Source organism: Lutra lutra, chromosome 10 (genome assembly GCF_902655055.1).
Source record: "Lutra lutra chromosome 10, mLutLut1.2, whole genome shotgun sequence".
Taxonomy (NCBI): Eukaryota; Metazoa; Chordata; class Mammalia; order Carnivora; family Mustelidae; genus Lutra; species Lutra lutra.
In genome coordinates, this window is record NC_062287.1 from 19,554,350 (window position 1) to 19,573,161 (window position 18,812).

Consider the following 18,812-nt stretch of genomic DNA (forward strand, 5'->3'; position numbering starts at 1 on the left):
CATCATTTTGTCTATTTTGCTTTTTTGCTTTACCTAAGTCAGTCTGGGTTGCTGTTGTTTTGCCTTTTTTCAGTGGAGAGCCTCCTGCCACTATAAGGAAGAAAGATGGCCTTTGCCCCTGAAGCATTTTGTCTACCTTTCCCAGCTCATGTCCCTCTAAACAGTATATGAGACCAAGTGTAAGAGGAAAGGCAATAAGCATAAGAAAGGGATTTTAAATAACTAATTGAGAACTTGATAGGATCATCTCCCTTTCAATATGAACAGACTAAATGTCAGAGGCAAAATAAAATGTTTTCTCTGCTTCCTCAACTGTGTAAAAGGGGAATAACAGAACTTATCAGCAAAGATGTTTTCCTCTCCATCCCCTGATTATCCTTATGTCTGTTTTCTCCCCTTAAGCAAATATGATTAGCTCCCAACTAGGTAACAAAAGTGAAAGCTTTGTGACTAGTGTCCTAGACTAGATGTTTCCATTTCACTACCAGCTCATGGTGTGATTATGAGTGTGATAAAACAGTGGTTTTTATCAGGTCAGGTTGTTAGACTGAAGCAGTGGTTTTCCAAGGAAGACTCAAAGAGCCCCAGGACCTCCGTGAATTTATTCTAAGACGTCCAAGTTAACTTCCTTTGTGTTCCTTGTTTCAGTTTGCTGGAGAGACTGTGGAGTGAGTGGAACTCTATGCGTTAACTCTCTTGTCTTTTTATTTCTTATTAGAAACAAAGTTTTCTGCCACAATCACCACTTTGGTCTCCTTTCATCTGAGCTGTTCACTTTATTCAATAATTAGTCTCATAAAGAAGAATAGGGTCTAGCAATGCCCAGAGATTTTCTCCATTCCTTTCCATGATATGCTCAAGCAATCGGAAATGTTTAAAGTAAAAGCAAGGTTTGCTTCAGGAATGCTGAAGTTTATGTTAAAACATTGACAAGATACATTTATTTAGCTTAGTCAATGATTTCTTCTCTGATCCCCCAATTAGGAGATGGTGGACGACCTGAGGCCTGACAGTCTATGACGGAACAATAAAATAAAGTCTAGTGTTGTTCCTTAAAAAAGGATTCAGATCCTGTGAATCCATTAACATTCTTACTACTATAATAAAACAAAGAAGGAGGACACAAACTGTGTTAAAGTCTCCGTAAAGGTGTCCTCTAAATCATGTTGGTCAGAGCGCCTGTTCCAAAGTACTTTATGTTTTCCATGCCTGGAATTCTGGCTTTAAAAAATGAACTGGGTGATGGGCATTAAGGAGGACACGTGATATAATGAGCATTGGGTGTTATATACAACTGATGAAGCACTAAATTCTACTTCTGAAACTAATAACAAAATAAATTTAAAAAATGAATTTCCTCCCAAATTCTATATTATTTTTTCAAAAGCAAATTCCCCTGGTAGTAATGAGCTGATGTCTAGTGGAGGAAGAGCTATTTATGGTTGCAGGAAAGAGAAACAAAAAGGCAGTTCTCTAGGTTTCAGTTTGGCTAAAGTTCAGCCTAGTATTTATTAGTATTTATTAAAAACTAATTAGTATTTAAAACTAATAATTAATTATTATTAATAACTACTTAATAGTAATACTTAACTATTTACTAATAAATACTAATTAGTATTACTATTTATTAAACATCTGTTTTTTAGCAGATACTATCTCATGCTAACTATGTCTATGAAGATGAATAAGGTGTCTGCCCTGAAGGATTCCACCATTCGATGTTAGAATCAGATATTAAAGAATCGTCCATAATAAAATGTGATGATACCAACAGAAAACACTTCTTAGGGCTTACCACATGCTAGGTAGTTTCAAAGGCACTTTTCCTACTAAGTATTATTATTAGTAGTAGTGTCTGTATTTTATATATGAGAAGCTAAGTAATTTTCCTAGCTAGTAAGTCACAAAACAAGAATTAAATGTCCTACCATCTGACTCCAGGGTCTTTTCTTTTAATAACTGAATGACAACATCAGCACCATCAACGCAAAGCAACTAAAAGCTCAGAGGAATGAGTGATTATTTCAACTTAGGGGTTTTGGGAAGGCTTTGGAGAAAAGGTGGCATGTGAGCTAGGCTTCAAAGGATGAATAATGTGGGAGGATGAATAAATGTCAGACAGAGGGTTGGAGAGTGCATAGAAGTGCATAAAAGAGAAGGGGACATCCTGCAGAAGCAGGATGAGTGATATGTGCATCATCTTCAGGGAAAACAAAATTGGTAGAATAGAGGGTGACTGGAAGCCTGAGTGGAAATGAGAAGAACAATAGGGAGACAAAAGGGAATGATGGAAAGGAGATTAATCAAATTATCGAATTTCATATCTAGGTAGGAATGTCCTATGTCCACATTTACCAGGGGAATTTGTGCATGATTGTTAATGATGCCTACACCCTCAAAAGTGCTCTGACTTGTGAGATAAATCATATGGATACCAAGGCCCAATCAAGGTGTGGAGGCTTATTATGACCTATGTCTGCCAAGAACATTTGCCAGTCCAGCTAGTGCCAAGCATACTGTAGGCCAGGCAGATCATGAACAGAGAGAACTCTGCTCTTTTACACTCTCATGGGAAGCACTTAACACTCACTAATCTTTGCACCATCAGCTGTAGGCTGGCCCAGTCAGCTATGCACCTCCTGGGACCCTTCATCCTCCCTCATCTGAGCTCATGCAGCAACGCTGTGGTAGAGGTGGGACTGGATTGAAGCCATCTAGTTTCTCTGTCCTACATTCTGTCAAATAGAACCACTTAGATTTTTCTCAAATGTGAGTGACTAATGTTCTGTTTTTCCATGTAATTACATAGAGTTACATGTATCATAGGTTTTTAACTTTCCAATCAGTATCTATGCATGTTCATGTACACGAGTTGGTGTTTGTGACTTGAGATTGAGGGACGAACCACAGTGAAACTGCGTGCCTCTCTGAAAATATGCTCCCAACTCAAAACAACAGCCATCACAAAGGATCAGATAGAGAGGTGTTTTGTTTTATGAAGTGGAATGTCTCACAGTCAGCAGGGTGTAGTTGACACTTCGGCTCACAAGGTTTATGATCAGGAAGGTGCTGAGAATCTCCAAGTTATCTGCTCACAGACTTAGTGATCAATACTACTGAGTTTCTTCCAAACATTTGCAGTCATGGGTCTGCGACCTCCAGATCTACTTATGCATCACCCCTTTCCACTCAATCAAAATTATTCTTCCCAGCAACCTCCAAATAAACAGATATCAATGCTTATCTCAAGGTTACCTTTGCTCCTAGATTCTGTGATGCTACTTTATGATGGTTTGCTTCCAGTTCTCTGGTCAGACATTTTCTCTTTCCTGGATTAGCTTTTTTGGGGGTTTGGCCCATGTTCCACTACTTAATCATTCCCCCAATAATCTCACCTAATGGAGTGACTTTAAAAGAAGGTAATAAACTAGAGTTGAGTTGAGTTACATAAAGGACTAACATAAGGGCAAGATTCCTACAGTTAATGAGTATTGCAAATCTTCCTTTATTCTTTGAGCCTCTTTTCTTTGAACCTTCTGGATAACCTTTTAGTGCTCTGAAATTTTGTATCTCTCACCTATGTTTGGTGAGTCCTATATTCCCTTTGGTTTTTAATTGCATTTCAGTCATCTTTTATGATTAAAGTATGGTTAAATACTAGTGTTACCTATTTTGGTCATATTTTGTAGTTGATAATTTAGGACGTTTTGTAGCTTCACTTATTTGTGATATTTGGATGGTAGGTACTCAGGAAAACTTTTATGGATGGATGCTGGTTGATATATGCTAACATGTCAAGATCCCCCCAAGAATGGAAAGATCACCAGATGTGATTCCTGAAACACACCACCCTTCCTCAGTAATGTCCCCAGTCATTTGAGCTCCTAAGGTGAAGGTAAGGAGGTGAACTGGTAAAGAGCTGTGAAAGGTGCTATACTACAGAAGGGAGGGTTTGCTTATATGAACTATTTTCTCACGTTTGTTTTTTGAAGCTGGGTTTGAGGTCTTACAGTAGGTTTCCCCATGCTGCAGAATGTACGTCAAGTTCTCGTAAGGCTGTTAAGGGTATCGTGTTGGTCTTTATCTTTGCTATTCCTATCTTTGGTCATCTCCTGAAAACCACTAAGAGAGAACCCAGGTAATAAGCTCATTTGTAGAGTGATAATGTATTCTAACTTTTAAAGAATTTATTAAACATTGAAGGCTAATATTCTAACAGAGGAAGAATGAAATTAGTTTGATTGCAGAAACATGAGCCGAGCAAAGGGAGTGATTTGTTCAGCTTAGTGTGTATACTCCACCTCTATATTCTCTTTATAACTGTAGCTCTATTGTGTTACCCAAATCCATATTACTCTTCTGTCCCAGAAGTTCTCCTTATTCTCATTCCCTGGTTTATGTGACATGCCAGGTCGCAACGATGTCTCTGATTGACCTTGGGCCTGATTCCTGCCTGAGTCACTGTAACGTGTGAAAATCCAGAATTGAGGGATTATCATATAGTGTAACAGTGACTGGTGAAACTAGGTCTAGACCCCAAAATTTTTTGATGACTTGGCATAGAGGCTGGAGACACAGGTTGTTTTGCACAGTCTGCCCCTAGGTCTTGATGACTTCTGAAGACATGATTTTCCCACTACTTGAAAAGCATGGAAAGAACACTGAAGGGTGCCTGGGTGGCTCAGTCAGTTAAGCATCTGCCTTTGGCTCAGGTGATGATCTCAGGTCCTGGGATTGAGCCCCACATCAGGGTGTCTGCCCAGTGGGGAATCTGCTTCTCCCTCTCCCTCTGCCCTGGCCCCTGCTCTTGCTCCTGTTCTCTTTCATAAGTAAATAAAATCTTCAAAAAAGAAAAATCAACAACACTGAATCAGGTAGTAACAGAAACAACACTGAATCAGCTCAGTGGTCAGAAGGCTTTCCGCATGAATCTTACCAGAAAACCTCAAGATTCCCTACCAAGTGATGTTTACTCTCCAAGGAGCTATGATGCCCATCATAGTAGATTCCATCAAAGACTCACTGAGTCACGGTCTTCCTGACTCCAAGGAAGACAAGGTCAACCTCGTGTTATTTCTCTAACACAAGTCAACATACCTGGACCAGGTGAGAGAAGGTAGAAGCTAATGCTCATCAAACTAGCCAGGTTAAAATTGCTCTCTCCATGATGCTCAGTTGTGACTCAGCTATTGCTCATTTCCCCTTGAGCTCATGGATAGAATCTCTGGACAAATTGTAAATTTTGTAAGGAAAAATATCAGGTTTCAAGTCCTGCTCTCTTAAGGGGGAAATGAGGACAGTAACTCTACCTCCTTTATAGGATCATTGTGAAGATCACATGATAAAATCTTTAAATCAGTGTGCCTGGAACATATTAAACAATTAAGCAATATCACCTAATTTTTTTTATCATAGAATCTTAAAGATCTTCCAGAACATCTAATATGCTTTATCCACTTTCCAATGAGGAATTTGAGACCTAGAGAGAGGGATTCATATCATCACATATAATATTAACAAAACTATATATCTATTTTATTTATTATATGAATACTTGTTCTATTTTATGAAGTATAATTTAAAATTTATTATTCAAGGAAAGATGATAGATTTTAAATAAAAAATGATTACATTGAAGTCAACACAATGTATAGCTTCCAAAAGCCTGTCCTTATTTGAGCTTTTATTTGGGGAAGAACCATATCACTAAAGGAAAAATTTAACCTCTGTGATTTAAAAAAAAAAAAGACAGAAGGGTGAGGAGTACAATGGGAAAAAAGGAGAAAGATTAAAAGCTGGAAGACTTAATGTGTCTTATCCTTGAGTAGAATGTCTTAATTTATAATGCACAAGGTTAATGGACATGAGAATTATTTTAGCCACATTTATAGGCAGAGAAATTGAGGACCAGAGAGATTGAAACATCCTAAGACCAAACGAGTAGCAGTACAGGCAGGATTAGAGGAATGCTCACTCCCACGACCTGTTCAATGTTTTTCCAGTCTAGAATCCCATATTCTGAGTCTAATGATTTCAAGTCAACTCTCTCTCTCTATATATGATATATTATATATATCAATAGGGTCTATCTATCAATATATAAATATATATTAGCAATGTCCTAAAATACAAAATAATTTATCTTAGTCCTGTGAAAACGTACAAACACGCACACACACACACACACACACACATACCCCTATATGTAAATGCATTTATACATACATAGATTTATAACTTGAGTAACAAATTAACAAGTGCTACATGTGGAGGTCATGGATGTTCTCTGAACTTTTCTTTCAATTCTTCCTCAGATTCCTCAAGTATACATGTAGAAAGCTCTGAGCATGGTGGTGCCCAAACTAGAAACTAGTCTCTGTTCCTTGTAGGATCACCTGTGTAAGGTCCTTTTCTCCTCATGTGTTGGTGATACTCCCAACATCTCCCTTTCCCATAACTGGTAGATCATTCTCTGGTCATTGGCATGAAAATCAGTCAGTGTAGAAGGTAATGATAAAGCTTCAAAAGGGTCAAATGAGCCAGGAGAAAGAGAGTAGGAGACAGAACTTGAATAATAGGTAGGATGGATACAAGTTGGTCTGTTGGACAAGACTATCAGATTTGATCCAGTAATTTAAATTTAATTTAAATAAAAAAGATGGCCATCACTGGTATCTCTGGCCCTTATTACAAGTGATGGTAATAAATCGAAATATGTGTACACTCATTTGTGGTTTGCAAAGTTATTATATACAAACCACATGATTTTATCCTCAAAATAAACCTGTGAGGATGGTAAAGTATAAAACAGATACTGTTATTTGCTCTTAAAACCAGATGCCAAAGACAAATGATCACAAATAACTTGGGAAGGCAAATAGATCACTCTCTGAAGCTAATATTTTATAATCAAAGCATACTATATCAGAAAAATGAACTTGAAGAAACAATGTATTTTGGTCCATCTGTATTTGACTATAATCCAAATAAATGTGTTTGTTTATCCAAAATACAATGTAGTAATTAGTGTCTTAGTCCACTTGGGGTGCTATAACAAAAACGTAGACAGGGTGGCTTAAACAACAAGCACGTATTTCTTCACAGTTCTGAAGCCTGGCAGCCAGCTGATTCAGGATCTGGTGAGACCCTGCCTCCTGGACACAGGTGGCCCTCATTGTACTGTGCCCTCACAAGGTGAAAAGGGCAAGAGAGCTCTCTGGGGACTCTTATACCAGCACTCTTCCTGCTCATGAGGGCTCTAGCATCATGACCTGATCATCAACCAAAGGACCTGCCTCCTAATACCATCATATTAGGAATTAGAACTTCAACATATGAATCTTGGAGGAACAGAAACGTTCAGCCCACAGCAGCTGGACAGTGTGTGGAAGTTGGGTAGGACCTCAGAACCATTAAAAAAAAAAAAAATCTTTAAGATAAATATTTATGGCTAAAATAAACCCAAGAGGTAAGATATCTAAACAAATGAACTGATGAATTCCAAATAGTCTGGTTTCAAAGACAAGCCCACCATCATGTAGAAAGGGATAAAAGAAGTTGTAGCCAGTAGATTCTTGGTGTTACCAGCCCATTGGAAAATTACTTATACAGAGAGATGAATGCAACAGCTATTTAAAATATCTAATTTGGTGATTTACTATCTCTGATCTAGGGAATAGCATGAAAGTACAATAAAATTTCCACCAGTCAATGGCAAAAATGTAATTTTAAGGTTGGCATTTCCTTTCCTTGGGAGGAATGCATTTTTCCTTCTGAAATTATATATCTCTCCTTTTCTTTAAAAAAAAATGGCAGTTCTAGTGTTATATTTTTAATGTCTTTACTTGCCTTTACTTTGTAGCCCTAATTGAATATTTTTCTTTTTATATTTGCTGACAAATGTAATTTAAAATCTGAGAAAAGCCAATTTTGTTCAACAATTTGATTCAATTCACCTCTTTTCCTTCTAATTTGGCTTCTTAGTAAGATCTTACTAGAGAGAGACTGCAGGCTTCAGATTTTGCTAGTTAGTGTGACATTTAGGATCTACATTTTAAGTTGAAGTTGGGGCATTCAGACTTCCCATGTATAGCAGAGTATTTCTTTTCTTTTCTTTTTTAAAGATTTTATTTATTTATTTGAGAGAGAGAGAAAGCATGAGAAGTGGGAGGGTCAGAGGGAGAAGCAGACCCCCTGCCGAGCAGGGAGCCCGATGGGGGACTTGATCCCGGGACTCCAGGATCATGACCTGAGCTGAAGGCAGTCGCCTAACCAACTAAGCCACCCAGGCGTCTCTAGCAGAGTATTTATCTTAATAATTTTAAGTATTCTAGATTTAATAAATAAGGATTCTGATTTTATGCCTCAGCTTTATGTGCTTGGTTACTGTGAAATATCACCTTGAGAAATCAATTCCTTCTCCAAGTGTAGAGAAAATTACATTTTCAAGGCTACAAAACTGAAGGTCAGATGATTAGACTGTGAGAAATTCTCTGATGTCATAAATACCAGTCTTTGTTGTCTCTTGGAACAGCTGCTTGGCTTTTTCCTATTGCTGAGTTCCACACTCTTAGCCTTTTTGTACTGACAGAGAAAAAAAACTCAAAACACTGAAACCAATGCGTGGCAGTGGGATAATTTGGGTTGATGTGGTTTCTAAATTTAAGTCTTCTGATTCTTGGTCCTACTCTTATGCTATTAGCTGGTGTTTCCTAAAATGTTGAACTGAAGCAACTCTAAAGGGGTGGGAAGCAAAAATTCTGTAGAATGGGATGAAGTTGGGAGGGAACAGGGGATGATGGGGAATGACAGTTAAATTTGAAATAAATTTTCTAAGCTTCCATTTTATGTTAAATGTCCTTTAAAAATCTGATTAATGAATATTTTATATTCTATTCCAAAATAACTTCATTTCTATTTTTTTATCCTCAAAATTTCAGGTCATTCAGACTTCATAAGATAAATCCTATTAATTCTGTTGCATCAAGAACCCCAAGCCCACCTTGAATTAATCCTTCTCCACATAACACAGTTGGAAAAGAAGGGCTCTACCTTATCTTGTTTCCTCTTAACTGTGGTCATTTTAAAAGAAATTTGCTTTTTCTGCATCCTCTACCTATTCCCTTATCTTCACCTAGTCTTTAGGGCCTTTATTCTTGAAGATTTAGCCCTGTAGCTTAAGCCCCTGATCTACCTCTTTCTCACCCACTGGTCCTGAGCAAGCGTCTCTGGCCTATGTCCTGGAATTAGTTCTGAATGTTAAAAAAAAAAAAAAAGTATATAACAGGGGTGCCTGGGTGGCTCTGTCGGTTGAGGGCAGACTCTTGACTTCAGGTCAGGTCATGATCTCAGGGTCATGAGACTGAGCCCCACTGGGTTCTGTGCTCATCGAGAAGTCAGCTTGAGATTCTCTCTCTTCTTCTCCCTCTGCCCCTCCCCCTGCTCACACATGTGCTCTCTCTCAAATAAATAAATAAATCTTTAAATGATTATGTACACACATATTTTCAAAATAAAGAACATTAAGTACAATATTAAAACTAATTATGGCTTATGCGATACCAGAAAAAATACTTTTTTCTTTACATTTGTCTATATTTTCCTATTTCATGCATTAGTTTCATAACCATAAAAAGACAATAAAAGTTTCTTTAAACACAAAATCAATTTTGGAGAAAAGAGAAACCATTATAATTCTATTACTGGAGAAATAGACAAAGAGAAGAAAAAAACTCCTTTTTTTTCCCCTCCATCACCATGATAACACTCTCATGTATCCTTTAAGTGTACAGTTTAATGGTATTAAATATATTCACACTGGGCAGCCATCACCTCCTCCCCCACACTCTTTTTATCATGTAAAACTGAAACTCCATGTCTAGTAAACAAAAATCCCTTCCCCCCACCACCCCAGACCCTGGCAAGTACAATTATATTTTCTGTCTTTATGACTTTGACTATTCTAAGTATCTCATTTAAGTGGAATCATGCCGTCTTTGTCTTTTTGTGACTTATTTCATTCAGCAATATGACCTTCTACCCATGTAGATGTTAATGCAGCAGAATTTACTCCTTTTTAAGGCTGTAGCCCCTCCAATTGTATGCATGTACCACATTTTGCTTTTCCATTCATTGTTCTACAGACACGCATTGCTTCCACATTTTAAATATTGTGAATAACGCTGTTATAAACATGGGTGTACAAATACCTCTTTGAGACCCTGCTTTCAGTTCTTTGGGGTCCATTCCCAGAAGTGGAATTGCTGGGTCATATGGTAGCTCTAGTTTTGATCTTTCGAGAAACCTCTGTACCATTTTTACACAGCACCTGCACCATTTTACAACCCCACTGAGAGTGCCTGAGGACTCCAATTTCTTCACATATCCTTTTAATGGGAATTTTTCCATAATCAATGAGCTCTGAAATTCTTTTTTACCCTTATAACACTATATGTACTTTCTATGTCTCGACAGTTTTCAAATTTCTTATTTAATAATATTTTTGCTTTTTTGATGTTTATGCAGATTTCCATTGAGTAAATGTATCCAAATATATGCTCATTTACTCTGTAAGTGACTTGCATGTTGTGTGACTGTGATTTATAAGAAATATATTTTTGGTTATTCACATCCTCAGTTCCTGGCTCAGTGGTCCCAAACCCCTGTAATTTCCTGAGAGATACTTTTTTCTTTACATTTGTCTATATTTTCCTATTTCATGCATTAGTTTCATAACTAATGAAAATGGGACCATTTTTTGTTACAATATTTGGTCTCTGGTCTACAGTTCCTGAGATCATTTCAGAGCATAAAAGTGAAATGGGTGTCTTGTTACTCATAAGGAGTCCCTTTCCACCACCCCTGTGTTTATGTTAATAAGATGACTTCTGGAAACACCTAAGGATGGGGGCTGGTTGCCAGGGGAACTGACAATGGATGAAAGGTTGCAACTTTTAGTCCCACCCTCTGATTTCTACAGAGGGAAAAGGGCTTGGAGGTAGAATCAGTCAGCACTGGCCAGTGATATAATCAGTTGTGACTATGTAACAAAACCTCCATAAAAACTCAAAAGGACAGGGTTTAGAGTTCCAAGTTGTTCCATGCATGCAGACTAGAGGAGAGGGGCATGCCTGGAGATAGTATAGAAACTCTATGCCCCGTCGCTACACTTTGCCTTATTTATCTCTTCTATCTGGATGTTCTTGAGTTATACCCTTTTATAATGAACTGGTCATCTAGTAAGTAAAAATATTTCCCTGAGTTCTGTGAGCTGCTCTAATGAATTAATTGAACTCAAGGTCACAGGTCATGGGAACCTTCAATTTAGAGCCAGTTGGTCAGAAGCCCATGTGACAACCCAGACTTGCAATTAGCATCCAAAGTGTCTATTTGTGGGGGAGCTTAACTTATGGGATCTGATGCTACCTCCAGGTGGATAGTGCCAGAACTGAGCTGGACTGTAGAACACCCAGCTGATGTCAGAGAATCACTCAGATGTGTGAGGACATCCTTCCTTCCTTTTGAAAACTGGGTATTCAACAACTATTTAAGACAAACAGCAGACATTTAATGCTATTCATGGCAAACAATCCATTTCTACTTGCCAGTGGTCCCAATTCCATTTCTGTCATTGCCTGGCTCCAGCCTTTTTCTGTTTATCAATACTTAAATTCCCTTACAATTAATGTTTCGTTAGTTCTGTCTGACTTTCATTTTATTTAAAGATTTTATTTATTTATTTGATACATACACAGTGAGAGAGGGAACACAAGCAGGAGGAGCGGGAGAAGGAGAGCAGGCTTCCCTCCAAGCAGGAAGCCCAATGAGGGGGTTGATCCAAGGACCCTGGGACCATGACCTGAGCCGAAGGCAGATGCTTAACAACTGAGCCACCCAGGTTCCCCTCTGTCTGACTTTTAACTCACTCCATGGACTTGAATCATACTTGTCGTACTGGAGATTATTGCTTTTTGTTCTCTTGAATAAAATGGTTAATGCAGACGTACGTCAGGTTTTCTGCCAGGCTCAAAGCTGCATGTGAACAGGAACAATTTAGCTGTCTTTCTAAAATTAGTCTATCCCCATAGCTTTGGACAGGGCCAGTCACTGGATCGTCAAGATAATTTCTTGATTTTGATTAGTTGAGTGAATGTTTTTGTTTTGTTTCTTTGTTTTTACACAATCCATTTTCTGAAAGGTGTCTGTTGTTATAGCAACATGTACAGATTGTCATGGCAACATGCTCAGGCATTAATTTCAATTACTTGTAAAACAGAAATGCTTGTCTGATTCAAAACAAGCAAGAGAGTCAGACTTATACTCTCAGGTTCTATGCTCTCATGCCTCTACTTTACCTCTGACAACAACCTGACCATCAATTTTTGGAACAAAATGAAGTAACCTGAAAGACTCACCTAATATTTTTGAGCAGCTGAAGAAACATATTACCTTTCAGATCCCTCAATTTGTGAATGATTATTCAATGTGATATTTTTTGGTAACCCAGTCTTGATGGCCATAAAAAGAGAGGGGGGTTTACTTATGAAATCCAGAAACCCTGTTTGGGTAGACTGTTCCTGATGATTCTCGGAAATGTTTAACATTCCTGTCCAGGAGGAATTGACTAATTCTGGAATCTGAATGTTCAGCCGGGGAGAAACCTGTCAGCTGTGTGGCAGGCAGAGTAATACTCCCCAAAGCTGTCCATGTCCTAATCCCCGGACCCTGTGAACATGTTAGGTTACCAGCAAAGGGGAATCAAGGATATAGATGGTTAAGTTAAGGTTGTTAATCAGCTGACTTTTAGATGAGGAGCTCCTCCTAGATGATAGTAGTAGACCCAATGTAAATACAAATTTTCTTATAAGTGAAAGAGGGAGGCAGAAAAGGAAATAGAGAGATGGCAGCTGAGAAGGAGCCCAGCCCTATCAACTCCTTGATTTTAGCTATTTTGGACCTCTAACCTCCAAAGCTTTAAAGCAATAAATTGGTCTTGAGCAGATGTCCCTCAGCCTCAAGCCTAGTGTACTTTCAGTGCTCAGAGGTCCTGGCTCTCAGAGATTATGAAGAAAAAATTTTAACAAAGAATTATCACACCCTCCACATGGTCCAGACGATCCTAAGTATCATTTGTTAAAACCAGGGGTAGTTATACACTGACTGAAAATAAGCATGCCAATCATTTAAAAAGGATGATAGCAATTAAACAAATTGTTTTGTTAGAATCTAAAATTTAAAGAAATGCTTGTCTTAAAACAATGAAAAAAGGCATATTCTAAATGTGGAAAATGGATTTTTTTGAGGAAAACATCTAAACTCACAATATGTGCCAAAATGAATATCAGATGAATGAAGCATTAAACAGTAAAAAAGAAAACAAAGGAAACAAAATCCAATAATCTAATGAAAAAAATTCTGTACATCTTCATGCATTTGCTAAAGAAGAAAAGAACACTTTCCCAAAAAACCCACTGTAAAACATAACCAGTTACCGTGTGCTGGCAAAGTCACCTAAGCTATCATCATTTCCCATACATAAATACACATTTCATTGGGAAAACTACACATTTCATTGGGAAAACATCCTTCACTGGATATTTGTACCACCTATATAGGATTAACACAGTTTACAACGATTTAAATACGTAACACAAAATTTCATGTACCTTGCCTTTATTTGGGAAAAATACAGTAATTTTGTTCAGTGGGAAGTTTTTTTTTTAAATTTTTTTATTAAATTTTATTTTTTATAAACATATAATATATTTTTATCCCCAGGGATACAGGTCTGTGAATCGCCAGGTTTACACACTTCACAGCACTCACCATAGCACATACCCTCCCCAATGTCCATAACCCCACCTCGCCTCTCCCAATCCCCCTCCCCCCATCAACCCTCAGTTTGTTTTGTGAGATTAAGAGTCACTTATGGTTTGTCTCCCTCCCAATCCCATCTTGTTTCATTTACTCTTCTCCTACCCCCTTAACCCACCATGTTGCATCTCCTCTCCCTCATATCAGGGAGATCATATGATAGTTGTCTTTCTCCGATTGACTTATTTCGCTAAGTTTTTTTTTTTTTAAGACTTTATTTATTTATTTGAGAGACAGAGATCACAAGTAGGCAGAGAGACAAGCAGAGAGAGAGAGGAGAAAGCAGGCTCCCCGCGGAGCAGAGAGCCTGATGTGGGCCTTGATCCCAGGACCCTGGGATCATGACCTGAGCTGAAGGCAGAGGCTTAACCCACTGAGCCACCCAGGCACCCCAGTGAGAAGTTTTGAATACTTCAGGCTCAGGTCCAAAGTTCTTTTAATAAAAATATTCAGAATGAGGTCCAAGAACTCTATCAACAAATTTTAATTTCTATCCTTTTCCTTTTTACTTGTGGCCACTAATGAATACAGTGGAGAGCAGCTACATTCCCTAACTCATCACATTCTGAGAGCTTTCCTGATTTAGAGCTTTGTCCCACTTATAGAGCAGGTACAGTTTATAATTATATAACATTGTAGCAAAATGATAGTACTTTGTTCCTGTTTTTGGAGAACAAAATTAAGGTAACTTAAACCTGTGGAAAAGCTGGAATGCTTTTAAGTCTCCAATTTCTTTTATTCATTAAATTCAGGATGGGGAAAATGATTCCAAATAATATATAAGTCAAATAAATTTCCATTGTATTTAGGCCCCCTAATAACTGTAGTGACAGAAATTAATGTCAGAGTAGCACCAAGAACAGAGAGCATAAATGAAGGCCCAGGAAATCACAGTGTTGGATAGACTGGAGACAGACAGATACATAGAAAGTTCCTTCTTTAAATCACAAATTCTCCACTAGCCTCTCAGATTTTGTTGCAAATGTCACTGTCAGTTCTAAGTGAACTTATAAATGCATGAACTGTGACCCTAGGCACTGGGCTCAGTATTTACTGTAAAAATGACCCTGAGAATGATTTTCCTGTTAAAGAAACACTGGGATGGCATTCAAGTAACGTAGCAAATACTCAACTCTTGAAAGCACTTGGGTGAAAAATCAAAATCCATGATTTTATGACATGATTATAACAACAGAAAATTGGAAGGAGGAATTGCATTTCCCTTCCCAAAGACATACTGCTACTGGTGACCTCACACCCGTCCTAAGATGTACATTCATCATATCATAGGTTATTGAAATACATAGCTCTAAGATGGGGTGGATATCACATTATTTACCGATCCTTTTTTTAATTAACATATAATATATTCTTTGTTTCAGGGGTACAGGTGTGTGAATCATCAGTCTTACACAATTCACAGCACTCACCATAGCATGTACCCTCCCCAATGTCCATCCCCCAGCCATCCCATCCCTCCCTCCCTGCTCCCCTCTAGCAACCCCAGTCTGTTTCCTGAGGTTAAGAGTCTCTTATAGTTTGTCTCCCTCTCTGGTTTATTCTCGTTTCATTTTTCCCTCCCATTTGCCATCCTTTTGAGAGATGAAATATCTAAAAGCTTCTGAAAGCCAATATTGTCTGGATAATTGAATAAAATAATATATCTATTATTTATTTGTATTAAAGAAATACCTTTCTTAAAGAGTAACATATATGTATAGTTTTTAGGCATATACATATATGTATCTTTAAATATACGGTGACTGTCACAAATATATGACACATATGTCTCTATATACACAGAGAGAGATTCTCAGAGGAGGAAATCTTTACACATACTTCATTCATGGAAGTAAGTTCTCTTTTGGATGTAATTCAAGATTAGAGAAGGGCCTGACCAGTTAGGGTTTTATTCTGTCTTTTTTTCCCCTTAAGTAATTAAATCAGATTAGCAGTGATCAACTTTGTTCTGCATTCAACAGATTTCAGTATTTTTAAACTCTTAAACCACTATTATCTACTGCATATTTCTTCAAAGAATTAACAGTTGTTCACCTTACTCAATCATGCTTTCAGTTTTGCATTTTCAGTTAATTTTTCAGTACTGCTATGAAATTGAATGAAGGAATTCTCATTTAGCATGGAGTCAGGAGGCCAGAAGGGGGAACTCTCACCTCCTACCACTTATCAGTTACAGAAGCCCACAGGAAGAAACAGAGCTTGCTTTCCAACAGAAGGAAGCCTGCTCTATTACTCCAGCAGGAGGACTTCTGGTCCACCAATTAGCCTATTATAGCAATAGGGTATTCTAAATCAGGGTTGTATTGAAGAAAGTTGTTACATTGTGTTGGGGGAGTTAGGAAGTAGTTCTGCTTGGCTTCTGGAAAAATCAAGTATGAAAGGGAAATGAGAACAAAACTGGTGATGTAGTTTAGGAGCAGATCCCAAAAGGTTTTGAATGTCAAATTCAACATCAACCTTGAAGTCAATAGAAAATGGAAACACGCTAAAGACATTTTTAGCAAGGGAGCTAAATTATGTCAATATTCTGTAAAGTAAAAATGACAACCTTAAGTTTCATATACCTTATTGTAGAATAGTTGAAATTCAGTTGTAGCAAATTATAAGAAGAGTTTGAAGTACACTCATAAACTCTCATAGGCAGTTATATTTAGGATGCCAAGCAATTAAAGACTTTTTTGGTAACAGACACATAGTGGTCATGACAATTATGGAGCCAGTTGTCACCAATGAAATGTGTTTTCATTCAGTTTGGCTACACTGAACATCTCATTTTAGGGAATGATCAACTTCGCACATTTTCCTAAAGTTCTACTTACGATTCTGTATTTGAGTAAAAGAGAAGTAATAAACATATGGGGTATGTGAACAGTACATTTTAAATTTATAATGAATGTGAGATAGATTTGTGCTAATTTGTAAGCCCTGGTGGTAGGAATGTTTTCTTAAGTTTTGATTTTTAGCAACATCAGGAACTGGAGAACTTGGAACTTCCCTTTGACCAATAATAGGTCAGTCATAGGATTTAAATCCCCTTCTTCTTTTGAGTCTCCAGTTACTGTAATGTGAGCAAAGGGTTCGCTGCTTTAGGCTGTGTGCCTCTAGGCTGTATTTAGTCTGTTTTTATAAGGTCAATGGAATGCAAAATGCTACAAGTTGTAGGTCCAAGGTCACAGTGATCCTGCTTGTAATCTACTTTATCAAAATGAAAGCAAGTCACTGGGTGCAGTCTCCATTTGAAACTCTGAAAGGTGGAAGAATGGGTAACTCAGTTTTTTCCTCTTCTGCATTTTGGGCTTGTGATCAAAAAGAATCAAGCATACAGTCTCTTCTAGTCTTTAAGTCATCCCTGGATCTTTTGATCTGTTTCCCCAGATTATTCCCTGCATGAGGATGGCATATATGGTCACTTTCTCCTTTTCAACATGTGTTAGCTTTACAGATAACAGGGATTCTGGCAGTATTTTGGGTCTGTGATGCTGTCTCATAAGTCAATAACTCTAGACAGAAAATTAGTCCAGTGTGGATACTACACAAACATTTGTATTTTGGAAACTGTGTTCTGTCACCCTCTGCTGGATGTAGACACATTTCCCTCTCAGCACTGAGTTAAAGGTTCTCTCTGATGAACACTCATTCTGGAGTTTGCTGTTGGAGGGGCAGGGATGGAAGAGGAAATGTGTTTTGTATGTTACTTGGTGATTTGGAGGAGATGACAATCTCTGCATAGATATTTATGTAGAAAGATATTCACTACCACATTATTTATAAGATTTTTTTTTAATTGGAAACAATCTGATTGTTTTATGATTATATATAGAAATGTACTTGATATTTGTATAACAAGATTATATCCTGTAACTTTTCTAAATTTGTGTATTAGGTATCATAATTACTTTACAGATGCTTTAGGGTTTGCTATACAGAAAATCATGTCATCTGCAAATAAAGAATTATCTATATCTTCTCTCCCACTGTATAGACCTCTACCCCTTTTATTGCCTTATTGTACTGGCTAGGACTTCTGGTGCAATCTTGAATAAAATTAGCCAAGGAAAACAGTCTGGACTTGTTCCGAGTCTTAGGGTAACAACATTCAATATTTCACCGTTAAATATTATGTTATAATCCTTTATCTATTGAGATGATCATTTAGTTTTTCTCTTTATGGTCTTAATGTATTGAATCATTTTCATTGATTTTCACATGTTAAGCCAAACTAATATTGATAAGATAAATCCTACTTTCTTGTGTTGTATTTTGGTATTTCCTTGTTACTATATTGTTAAAAACTTAAACCTCCTAATTTTTATTTTTTGTAATGTCTTTGTCAGGCTTTGGAATCAGAGTTATACTTGCCTCATAAAATACATTGATATGTATTTTCTTTTGTTCTCTTTTGTAAAACTGTGTTTAAGATTTACATTACTGGGGCACCTGGGTGGCTCAGTGGGTTAAGATTTACATTACTTCTTAAAGGTTTTAGTAAACTAGCTGAGCCTTGAGCCTCCTTTATAGCAGCTTTTTTTTTTTTTTGGTATTACAAATTCAATGCATTTAATGATCAGAGAACTAATGTGAGTTTCTATTTTATCCGATGTCAGTTTTAGAAAGATAGGTTTTTTGGGAAATGTGTAGATTTTGTCTAAATTGTTAAATTTATTGGAAAAATCAAATGACAATTAGAAACTTAAACATTCTAGGGGCCACTGGGTGGCTCAGTTGGTTAAGCATCTAACTCTGGTTTTGGCTCGGTCATGATCTTAGGGATATGAGATTGAGCCCTCTGGTGGACTCCACACTGGTGGTGGAGCCTGCTTAAGATTCTCTCTCTTTCTCTCCTTCTGCCTCTCTCCTCCTCTCAACAACAACAACAACAACAACAAAAAGATAAACATCCCTGCTCATCAGAATACTTG